Source organism: Pristiophorus japonicus, unplaced genomic scaffold (genome assembly GCF_044704955.1).
Source record: "Pristiophorus japonicus isolate sPriJap1 unplaced genomic scaffold, sPriJap1.hap1 HAP1_SCAFFOLD_147, whole genome shotgun sequence".
NCBI lineage: Eukaryota > Metazoa > Chordata > Chondrichthyes > Pristiophoridae > Pristiophorus > Pristiophorus japonicus.
The window spans coordinates 819,383-832,443 of NW_027251144.1; the positions used below are offsets into that span (position 1 = coordinate 819,383).

Genomic DNA, 13,061 nt, shown 5'->3' on the forward strand with positions numbered 1-13,061 from the left:
GCAATAAAATTGAACAAAAGCAGTCCAGGGTACATTGTCGCATGAGCAATGAACATTTTAAAACTAATCTACTCAAATACAGAGTGTGTAAAATCAGATCGGGGATAAAACTTCATCAAGGGTTAAAGTTTCACTCATTATTAAAGTTCAGTTATTGAAATTTCGATTGTCCTTGTTCGTATTTCTTTCATTCTGTGAAACAACACGATCGGTTTATACCATCAGATCTAAGTTGCATTTGAAACCCACAAACAGCTCATTAATTATTCGCTCTTCCCCAGTTCCAGAGCTCAGAGTGTTATGGTTCATCCCTGGGATATAAGCTACCTCCAACCCGGGCCAAACCTCCCCGTGCACCGATCACAGGTTCAGGAAAACCCCGGGGGAGAGGATATCCCGATCACTGGGCCTTCCAGCAACACTGAACATGTGCCCGGTCCGAAACTTTCCTGAGTAATAACTTGTAACTGAAGCATCAAACAGTCAGGATGGCCGAGCGGTCTAAGGCGCTGCGTTCAGGTCGCAGTCTCCTCTGGAGGCGTGGGTTCAAATCCCACTCCTGACATTCAATGTTTTTAATTCGCAAACTCATTTGTTTTGACACCACTCTGAAGTGCTTTGGGACATCCATCTGACGTAATAAAATTACTCCACTTCAATTGCAAACGGTGATATCAAATATACTTCCCACACCGGGAAACGATCCCGGGTGGCTGCAGCGAAAGGAATGGGTTTGTGAAGCATTGAATGGTGCCCTGTAAATATCTCGCACTGCTAATTTAAACTCACGGTTATAATTTGTTTCAGTGCAAAAGAAGGCAGGCTCGAAGGGCCAAATGGCCGACTCCTGCTCCTGGTTCTTGTGTTCTTCTGCAGAGCACAGAACAGATGATTAAATTATCAACTCTCCCTCAGTTCGTATTTCTTTCATTGTGCAAAAGAAGATAATGTGTTCATTAATGATGTTTTCCTGTGAAAGCAACATACATTTTAAGGAACTGTAATCGACGAACATGGGGCTCAAACCCACGATCCTGAGATTAAGAGTCTCATGCTCCACCGACTGAGCTAGCCAGACTTCTCAACATCGACCCTGTCAATCCCCTTCAGAATATTGTCCGCTTCAACGAGATCACCTCCGATTCTTCGAAAGCCAAGAGAGAATTGGCATATTCTACACAATCTCTCAACATAGGACAGCCCTCTCATCCCAGGAATCAATCTGTTGAACCTCTGTTGCATCACCTCCAAGGCAAGTGTGTCCTTCCTCAGATAAGTACTATGGGCGAATATCCTGTTTTTCTGCTGATTCTACTTCCTCCTCCTTTGATAGTCCTTCTCTGTACATTCTGTATTCTGCTTGGTTCTCTACTCAAATATGAGCCTGAAGTTTATCACAAGCTTCCGTTTTTGTGTTTTAGTTGATCTTCATTCATCCACCGAGCTGTAGCTAGCTATCATGCTATTTCTGCACCCTGCATGAGAACGTGTCTAGTCGTTACCCGATCTATCTCCTTTTTGAAAGACTCCCAATGTGCATTTACTGTTTTACCGAGAAATCTTTGGTTTCAATCTACCTGGGCCGGATCCCTTTCAACTCAGGAAATTAGTCCTCCTACAGTTGGGTATTTTCACACATGATTATACCTTCTCCTTTTCCATAACTACTCTAAACCTAATGATATTGTGATCACTGTTTCCTCAATGCTCCTCCACAGAAACATGCTCTACTTAATCCATTTCCGAGATCCAGAACTGCTTTCTTCCAAATCGTGCTGGAAACATACTGATGGAGAAAGTTCTAATACAGATTTCAGGAAATCCTCCCCTGCATTTTCCCTTTGCATGGTTATTTTCCCAGTTTACGTTGAAGTCCCACATTATCATTTCAGATCTTGAATCTTTCTGCATTTTACCTAAATTTACACCTCTTTATCCTTCCCACTATTAGGTGGCTGATAAAATAATCGCTCATCTAACTTTCTACAGGCACATTCATTTTAAAAAGAATGTCGGATGGGAATAGGGCCACAAATCGATGAACAATATTAAATCACATGAAGCGATGGAAAAATTACATAAAATATGAAATAATTACTTTGCCTCTGTATTTACCAGGGACACAGGGCAGATGGACATGACGGTGGAATAATGTATGGGAAATTAAATAACTGCAATAAGTAAAGAGGAGAAATATTAAATGAACAAACCAAATGAAAGGAGGATTGAACCCCTGGTCTGGATGGATTACATCCATACACTTTAAAATAATTCAGCGAAGAGATAGCAGGAGCACTATTACAAATATTTAATGATTAGTTTGAAAAATGTGTAGTGTCAGAGGAATGGCGGATAGCTAACGTAATACTTATATTTGAGATGGAAGATAGAACATGTCCGGGGAACTATAGACCAGTCAGTGGATCTTCGGTGGTAGGAAAATAATGGAATCCCTTCTAAAGTAGAGAATAGAAGAATATCTATAAACCAAAAATATAATTATGTATAATCAGCGTGGATTCAAAAGCAAAAGTCTTGCTTGACCAACTTCTTTGATTTCATTGAAGAAGTAACAGGGAGAGTAGACCAGGGCAATGTGGTCGATATAATATACGTAAATCTCCAAAAAGTCTTTGATGAGGTACCACATATTAGAATAATGAATAAGGTCAGAGCTTGCGGTGTTAGGGGACAAGTCGTGGAATTTATAGCGAGCTGACCCCAAGACAGAAAGCAGAAGTATAGGACTGTTATTCTGAGTGCAGAAGGTGTAAAGTGGGCTCCCATGAGGATCAGTGTGGGACCAATGCTGTTCACAATTTAAATTGTCCATTTAGACTTTGGAATCAAAAAAACAATTTCTACACTTTCAGATGAGGCCAAATTGGGGTGGGGCTGATAGACATTATTGAGGAGGACTGCAACAAACTACAACAAGACATTAATAATCTTGTAGACTGGACATTGAATTGGCAAATTCAATCCAACACAGACAGAGTGAGGTCATGTACTTTGGTAAGAAAGATAAGGTCAAATACTACGTGAGAATAAGAATCTAAGTGAGGTCAAGGAGCAAAGGGATCTCAGAGTAGAAATACAAATAAACAGTAAAGGTCGTGATGCGGGTTATACATCCATAAAAAGAAAATGGAGCACCAAGGGTTAATTGAAGATGGATAGTGTTGAAAAGTAGTGAAGTTCTGTTGAACTGGTATCAAACTTTCTTTCGACCACACTTGCAGTACACTGTACAATTCTCATCGCCATGTTATAAGAACATAAGAACATAATAATTAGGAACAGGAGTAGGCCATCTAGCCCCTCGAGCCTGCTCCGCCATTCAATAAGATCATGGCTGATCTGGCCGTGGACTCAGCTCCACTTACCCACCCTCTTCCCGTAACCCTTAATTCCCTTATTGGTTAAAAATCTATCTATCTTTGACTTGAAAACATTCAATGAGCCAGCCTCAACTGCTTCCTTGGGCAGAGAATTCCACAGATTCACAACCCTCTGGGAGAAGAAATTCTTTCTCAACTCGGTTTTAAATTGGCCCCTCCGTATTTTGAGGCTGTGTCCCCTAGTTCTAGTCTTCCCTACCAGTGGAAACAACCTCTCTGCCTCTATCTTGTCTCTCCCTTTCATGATTTTAAATGTTTCTATAAGATAACCCCTCATCCTTCTGAACTCCAACGAGTAAAGACCCAGTCTACTCAATCAATCATCATAAGGTAACCCCCTCATTTCTGGAATCAGCCTAGTGAATCGTCTCTGTACCCCTTCCAAAGCTAGTATATCCCTCCTTAAGTAAGTTGACCAACACTGCACGCAGTGCTCCAGGTGCGGCCTTCCTACCTTATACAGTTGCAGCAAGACCTCCCTGCTTTTGTACTCCATCCCTCTCGCAATGAAGGCCAACATTCCATTTGCCTTCCTGATTACCTGCTGCACCTGCAAACTAACCTTTTGGGATTTATGCACAAGGACCCCCAGATCCCTCTGCACCACAGCATGTTGTAATTTCTCCCCATTCAAATAATATTCCCTTTTACTGTTTTTTTTTCCCCAAAGTGGATGACCTCACACTTTCCGACATTGTATTCCATCTGCCAAACCTTAGCCCATTCGCTTAACCTATCCAAATCTCCATGCAGCCTCTCTGAGTCCTCTTTACAACCCGCTTTCCCACTAATCTTAGTGTCATCTGCAAATTTTGTTGCACTGCACTCTGTCCCCTCTTCCAGGTCATCTATGTATATTGTAAACAGTTGTGGTCCCAGCACTGATCCCTGTGGCACACCACTAACCACTGATTTCCAACCAAAAAAGGACCCATTTATCCTGACTCTCTGCTTTCTGTTCGCCAGCCAATTCTCTATCCATGCTAATACATTTCCTCTGACTCCGCGTACCTTTATCTTCTGCAGTAACCTTTTGTGTGGCACGTTATAGAATGCCTTTTGGAAATCAAAATACACCACATCCATCGGTACACCTCTATCCACCATGCTCGTTGTATCCTCAAAAAATCCAGGAATTACATGGCCACTATGGTCAGATGTTCGACCCCAGTCAATGAACGACACTCAATACAGTTGTACAATTACAGATAGTCCCAGTAATAGAGATTCAGTCTGGTCAGATATTGCAGTCTGCCCAGTGCCTCTCAGTTCTCACAACTCTATTGTGACAGCGAATCCCAGTAAGAAACAAACTTCAGAGAGCTTTTAGTGCCGAAGGCAGGTGAAAGTATACAAAGTGTTCCAACAACAGCAATAACTTCATCATTTGCGTGTCTGCAGAGTACAGAGTTACGGTTTCTGTTAAAGGAACGGCATAAATGAGCAGTGGGAATTTGGCTCATGTGGACTTCCGATTTATTGAAATTATGTCACTGCCCCTATCATTTAATGGTCATCACTACATTGTCAGATACAGAACAAGGCCAAATATGGATCACACACAGAGTTACACAACGTCAATGACTATAATCACTGAGCAGGAAGAGCAGTGACTGCAAGGATCACGTAGAATATTTTATCAATGATGGAAAATGTCGCAGGCATTGTCATGTATTCAACCAGCATTGTAACCCATGTATAAACTGACCTAAGTTGTACACCGTGAGAACACTGACAACTAGGTGGGAGACACTCCTAACCTGGACCTTCAGGTATAAAAGGGGAAGCTCCACCCACCTTCATCACTTGAGTGCTATGGAATAAAGGACAGGTCACAGACTGACCTTCTCTCAAGCATAGGCCTTGTGTGCATTTATACTGTGAAGTAAGGACGTATCAATGGCGACAAGAAACTGGGATTTAAACCACGCGAGCATGGCCACTAGCAGAACAGACGAGAGGTACTGTGTTAAGGAATGGTTGGGACAGAGATTCAACATTGTTAAAGCAGCACACAGTTCTCCAGGCAGACAAGGGCAGTCAGGCATGCCCCAACATGTAGTCGAACCCAGAGGGGGAGTTCGACAGAGACAATGGCAAGCTAAACAGTGATTCACGCCATTGCAAGGGACAATGCGGCCAGTAATGGGGCCAGCAACACCTGTTAATGATGCACTCAAGGACAATAACAGGGGCAGTCAGGGACGATCGACTGGCAAGGGACCTTTTTGTTTCAAACCGTAACTCATGCTGGAGGCGTGGAGGCATACATTCAGCCGGAGTTTGCAGAGATGAGCAAAATGCCTGCAGAAATTGCAGAAATGGACATTGGGGGAAATCGCTGGAAGCTGAAGTTCAGCGAGTTCATGTGGAGCACGTATACAGTTCATACACCAGGACGCCACCAATATTGATGAAAGTGCTCCTCAATGGCATCCCAGTATCAATGGAGTTAGACACGAGTGCCAGCCAGTCCCTGATGGGTATCAAACAGTTCAAAAAGTTGTGGGCATCCAAGGCCAGCAGGCCAAAATTATCGCCGATTGACGCACAGCTACGGACTTACACGAAGGAGATCATTCCGGTGCAAGGCAGCGCCATGGTAGTCGTGACCCACAAAGATTCAGAGAACAGGTTGCCACTCTGGATTGTCCCATGGGACGGTCCCGCACTACTGGGGAGGAGTTGGCTTGCTGTCATGAACTGGAAAGTGGGCGATGTCAATGCAATTTCCTCTGTGGAGTGAGTATCATGCTCACAGGTCCTGGACAAATTTGACTCATTATTTCAACCAGGCATTGGCACTTTCATGGGGGCCAAGATAGTGATTCACAAAAACCCGGACGCCAGACCAGTACACCACAAGGCCAGAGCGGTGCCGTACGTGATGCGGAAAAAGATAGAAGGCGAATTGGACCGCCTCCTGAGGGAAGGCATCATCTCGCCAGTCGAATTCAGTGACTGGGCGAGCCCGATTGTGCCGGTGCTCAAGGCGGATGGGTCAGTCAGGATATGTGGCGATTACAAGGCCACCATCAATCGGGTGTCACTCCAAGACCAGTACACACTACCGAGAGCGGAGGACCTCTTTGCGACGCTATCCGGTGGCAAACTTTTTTCAAAATTGGACCTGACCTCAGCTTACATGACCCAGGAGCTGGCGAGTGAGTCGAAGAAGCTAACCACCATCACGACACACTCGGGGTTGTTTGAGTCCAACAGATGTCCTTTGGGATTCGCTCGGTCGCCGCGCTCTTCCAACGAAATGTGGAAAACCTCCTCAAGTCGATTCCAGGGACGGTGGTTTTTCAGGACGACATCCTCATTATCGGTTACGATACTGAAGAACACCTCCACAACCTGGAGGAGGTGCTACGCAGACTGGACCGGGTAGGTCTGCGCCTGAAAACTGCGAAGTGCGCCTTCCGAGCTCCAGAGGTAGAATTCCTGGGGATGAGGGTAGCAGCAGACGGGATCAGCCCAACTGCATCCAAGACGGAAGCGATCCAGAGAGCACCCAGACCCCGTAACACAACGGAACTGCGTTCGTTCCTGGGGCTCCTGAATTATTTTGGCAACTTTCTTCCCAAATTGAGCACGCTGCTGGAGCCGCTGCACGTGCTCCTATGCAAAGGTCGTGAATGGGTCTGCGGGGACAGCCAGGAAAGGGCTTTTAATAGAGCACGCAATTTGTTATGTTCCAACAATCTGTTAACGCTATATGACCCATGTAAGAAACTTGTGTTAACGTGCGATGCGTCGTCCTATGGTGTCGGGTGTGTGTTGCTGCATGTCAATGCCAAGGGTCAGTTACAGCCGGTAGCTTATGCCTCCAGAGGTCTGTCCCAGGCAGAAAGGGGCTACGGGATGGTAGAAAAGTAGGCGCTCGCATGTGTATATGTGGTAAAGAAAATGCACCAGTACCTGTTTGGCAGAAAATTTGAGCTGGAGACAGATCACAAACCCCTAACGTCCCTTTTGGCTGACAACAAGGCCATAAATGCAAACGCATCGGCCCGCATACAGAGGTGGGCACTCACGTTAGCTGCCTATGACTACACAATTCGGCACAGACCGGGCACTGAAAACTGCGCCGATGCACTCAGCAGGCTCCCACTAGCCACCACTGAGGGGGCTACCGAGCATGGTGCTGAGATGGTCATGGCTGTTGAAGCTTTCGGAAGCGAAGGCTCACCAGTAACAGCCCGTCAGATTAAAGTCTGGACAAACAGAGACCCGCTATTGTCTCTCGTCAAGAAATGTGTCCTGAACGGGGACTGGGCAGCCACGTACAGGGCATGCCCTGAAGAATTTAAACCATTTCACACGGGCAGGGATGAACTCTCGATTCAAGCCGATTGCCTACTGTGGGGAAACCGCGTAGTCATGCCCCAGATGGGCAGAGAGGTGTTCATCAGAGAACTCCACAATGGGCACCCGGGCATTGTCACGATGAAGGCAATTGCCAGGTCACACGTTTGGTGGCCAGGAATAGACGCAGATCTGGAACTTTGTGTTCGCAGGTGCAACACATGTGCCCAGCTGGGCCATGCGCCCAGGGAAGCCCCCCTTAGCCCCTGGCCAAGCCTTGGTCACGCATCCGTGTGGACTACGCAGGTCCTTTCATGGGGAATAGGTTTTGGGTTGTAGTAGACGCCTACTCCAAATGGATCAAGTGTGACATTTTAAATTCAAGCACATCCTCTGCCACGGTAGAAAGTCTACGGGCAATGTTCGCCGCCCACAGTCTAGCGGACATCTTGGTCAGTGACAATGGCCCGTGCTTCACAAGCACTGAATTCCAGGACTTCATGGCAGGCAATGGAATTAACCATGTTAGAACGGCACCGTTCAAGCCGGCCTCAAACAGCCACGCAGAACGAGCAGTGCAGATAATCAAACAGGGGATGCTCAGATTCCAAGGGGGTTCCCTACAAACCTGCTTATCACGCCTCCTGTTGGCCTATAGATACCGACCACACTCGCTCACAGGGGATCCACCCGCAGAGCTACTAATGAAAAGGACGCTCAAAACCCGATTATCCCTTATACACCCCACCATGAAAGAAATTGTCGAGAGCAGGCGCCAGTCACAATATTACTACCATGACAGGAATGCGAGGGCATGATGTATTGATGTAAATGATCCTGTTTTTGTCCTCAACTACGCTGCAGGGCCCAAATGGCTCGCAGGCACTGTGGTTGCCAAAGAGGGAAATAGGTTTCTGGTAGTTAAACTTACCAATGGACAAATCTGCCGCAAACATGTGGATCAAACAAAAAGGAGGTGCAGCAACCCCATAGAAAAAGCAGAGGAAGAGAACGATATAGAGTTCACTCCACCACAGGTAACCGAACACCGGAACCAAAGCGAGGAGAGCCCAGTCACTGTGGGCAGTCCGGACAGGCCTGAGCACTGCAAACAGCAGACACTCAGGCCAGCGCACAACAACTGGAGCCCCAACTCAGGCGCTCTACAAGGGAGCGTAAACCACCAGAGAGACTCAACCTGTGATCCCAATAAGACTTTGGGGTAGGAGGTGATGTCATGTATTCAACGAGCATTGTAACCCATGTATAAACTGACCTAAGTTGTACACCGTGAGAACACTGACCACTAGGTGGGAGATATTCCTAACCTGGACCTTCAGGTATAAAAGGGGAAGCTCCACCCACCTTCATCACTTGAGTGCGATGGAATAAAGGAAAGGTCACAGACTGACCTTCTCTCAAGCCTCGTGTGTATTTATACTGTGTAGTAAGGACGTATCAGGCATTTTCTGTGTTAAGCGATGCTGCCTCTTCATGCTTTAGGCAATCTCTCTGAATTAAACTCTGAAATATTCCCGGAGCCTTACAATTATATCCTGTGGGCTCCCCACTGGGACAGTCAAGATGCAACAGAGTTGAAATTAGTTTCAGTTGTTTGAACAAACACATTACGGCCGCTGATTTGAGTCCCTCATGACATCGAATATGTTTAAATGCAAAATTCCGAAATTGAAGCTAAACGTCCCAAAACTGGAAAATGTTGATCAGACTTATTATATAATGTAATTGGAAACGATGCTCTCTCTCCAATGGCCGTGTTCCTTCAAACACAATCAGACACATTGTATTGATTGTATATTGTTCTGATGAATGTTTTGCACTCTTCTGTGTTAATTCAGTGATTACTTTCCAAATGTTAGCTGAGTCTCTCGGGTCTGCTCTACTTCACTGCGGTATGCGGCTGCTTACTATAACTCTGGATATGTAATTCTCAATTAAAGTGCAGTGCTCATTTTACTGTCGAACACTCATTTGTTCTAACTTAGAGTCAGCAATGAGTAAGGATCCATTTTTCTACTGCACCTCAAACAAATACAGCATGTCAAATCAATTAATGAAACACCTCGAACTAATAAAATAAGGTGCAATTTTCCCTCATAGTATAAATCTTAAATGTACGGTTTCATTCTGGGTAATCTGCGATATACGCCTTCAAAGGCAATGGGAAAACATCGCCAGGGTGCAAAATAATTTGTTCTGGGCTCTGCATGTTTGTAATGTAGACAAATTTGCTGCTGATACAAAGATATGGTGGGAAAGCAAGTTGTGAGGAGGACGCAAACAATCTGCAAAGCGATATAGATAGGGTCAGTGAGTGAGGAAAAAATTGGCAGCTGCAGTATAATGTGGGAAATATGAGGTTATCCACTTTGGTAGGTAAAACAAAAAAAGCTAATAATTACTTAAATGGGGAGAGATTACAAAATGCTGTCGAGCAGAGGGATCTGGGAGTCCTTTTACAGAAGAACATAAGAAATAGGAGCAGCAGTAGGCCATACGGCCCCTCGAGCCTGCTCCACCATTCAATAAGATCATGGCTGATCCGATCATGGACTCAGCTCCACTTCACTGCCCGCTCCCCATAACCCCTTATCCCCATATCATTTAAAAAGCTGTCTATTTCTCTCTTAAATTTATTCAATGTCCCAGCTTCCACAGCTCACTGAGGCAGGGAATTCCACAGTTTTACAACCCTCTGAGAGAAGAAATTTCTCCTCATCTCAGTTTTAAATGGGTGGCCCCTTATTCTAAGATCATGCCCTCTAGTTCTAGTCTCCCCATCAGTGGAAACATCCTCTCTGCATCCACCTTCTCAAGCCCCCTCATAATCTTACACGTTTCGATAAAATCACCTCTCATTCTTCTGAATTCCAATGAGTAGAGGCCCAACCTGCTCAACCTTTCCTCCTCATAAGTCAACCCCCTCATCTCCAGAATCAAACTAGTGAACCTTCTCTGAACTGCCTCCAAAGCAAGTATAGCCTTTCATAAATATGGAAAACAAAACTGCATGCAGTAATCCAGGTGTGGCCTCACCAATACGTTATACAGCTGTCGCAGGACTTCCCTGCTTTTATACTCCATCCCCTTTGCAATAAAGGCCAAGATACCATTGGCCTTCCTGATCACAAAAAGTTAGCATGCAGATACAGCAAGTAATTAGGAAGGCAAATGGAAAGTTGGCCTTTATTTCAAGGGGGATGGAATATAAAAGTACGGAAGTCCTGCTACAACTGTACAGAGCAGAGTTGAAACCACACCTGGAGTACTGCGTACAGTTTTGCTCTCCTCATTTCAGGAAGGATAAACTTACATTGGGGGCATTTCACAGAAGGTTCACAAGGTTGTCTTATGAAGAATGGTTGGATCTACCTATTGGAGATTAGCAGAGTGAGAGATGATATCTTTGAAAGGTGTAAGATTCTGAGGGGGCTAGACAGGGTAGATGCAGAGAGGATGTTTCCCCTCGTGGGGGAATCTAGAACGAGGGGACATAGTTTCAGAATAAGGGGTTGCCCATTTAAAATGGGGATGAGGAGGAATTTCTTCCCTCAGAGGGGCGTGAATCTTTGTATTTCTACCCCTGAGAGCAGTGAAGGCTCGGTCATTGAATATATTTAAGGTGGAGGTAGACAGATTTTTGAACGATATGGGAGTCAAGGGTTAGGCGGAGATGGTAGGGAAGTGGAGCTGAGGCCAAGATCAGATCAGCCATGATCTCACTGAATGGTGGAACAGGCTCGAGGGGGTAAATGGCCTCCTCATGTTCCTATGTCCCTCTGGGTAAGGTCTGGGAAACACACGGTGGTGATCTGTGGAAACTTCAACTAAATGGTGTTGTTTTAAAGGGGATGCAGAAACAGAGTGACCGAGAGATTTACACACAGCAATATTTGAAGGTGGGTAGAGAAGTTGATCAGGTTATTAAAAAAGAATACAGGGCCCTTGGCTTTATAACGTGAAATAGATTACACCGGTGAGGAACTTTCACCAAAGCTTTATAAATCCCTGCTTAGGCCTCAGTTGGATCCTGTTTACAGTTCTGGGCACCATAATTTAGGAAGGATATCGAGGATTTGGAGAGAACATAAGAAATATATAAGAAACATTTTCTGTTGTTATTGAAAACACAAACACAGGTATTTATTGAAATCCAATCTGTAGGTGGCCAGACACAGATTGAAGAGAGCCAGGGAGACCGACAGAATCAGGTAACACCGGGAAATGGACAAGAGATTTTGACAATTACTAAAACCGCTTTGAGACCAGACAATTGCGGGAACCCCTGTGGTTAATGAAAGGGCTTTGGGTGGTTGATTTCCTGACACACTTGTAATGTGGGGAAAGATGTGCCCAAATCACCCCCACATGGACCTCAACTCTTTCAGAAGCAAGAGAGTGTGTAACCTGGGTCTATAACATAAAGTAATGGGGTCCTTAACGATTAAAGCCCATTATTAATTCTCTCACACACTTCAATTATGTTTATGAAATGAATTGATGGAAACTTCAAGAACTAAACTTTAATGAGTTAATGAACTTTAATCATTGACGAAGTTTTATCCCCTATCTGATTTTACACACACTGTATTTTAGGAGAGTGAGTTAAAATGCCCATCGCTCATGATACAAGGAACCTGGGGCTACTTTAAAAAAATATATTCCACAGAAAAATATTCTCCAAAACAATGTTTCTGTCCGTGCTCAAACCGAGGATATTTCACATGTGTGGCGAACGTGATAACCGTTACACGGCGGAAACCTCTGCTTACACCTCGAAAAAAAGCATCCTGCAGCGCTGCCTCACTTCCCAGCAGCAGATCAAAGCCGCAAACAAACCAATCGATTATTCCCACTTCCCCACCTCCACAGATACTGCCCGACCTGCTGAGTGTTTCCAGCATTTTCTGGGGTTGATGTGCGTCGCTTTCAATCTTTGAAATTTCACCAAGCAAAGAAACGGTCAATCAAACTGACCCTGTAAGCACTTTGTTTGCGCTTATTCACAGGAATATCTGCAGTCGGGAGCAGAAAAGGAATTAAAACCGAATACCGTCTTCGGGACAATCAGAATACTTCGTCACAGACAAGGCACCGGAAGGCTGGACGTTAGATCACACCGTTTGTGGGAGAGCTGGTTGGCAGTGACAAGAAAGTGTCTGCAGTGTGCGGGACCAGACTGCTTCCATACATCCACACTGAATGTCCACCCTTTATTTGGGAAAAGTACAACTGAGAGTGGACAAGTTCCATCCCGGTAGGAGCAATCTGAAGGTTTAACTGACTGACACCCTGGTTTTGGATGTCGTGCAGTGTGCACTTGCGTCA

General features: G+C 45.1%; 1 non-coding gene across 1 annotated transcript; it reads left to right on the forward strand.

Moving 5' to 3' along the window:
- The first annotated feature begins 482 nt into the window (after positions 1–482).
- trnal-cag (transfer RNA leucine (anticodon CAG)) lies at positions 483–565 on the forward strand. The gene has a single exon. It is a non-coding gene; the product is annotated as a tRNA-Leu (tRNA).
- Positions 566–13,061: the final 12,496 nt, after the last annotated feature.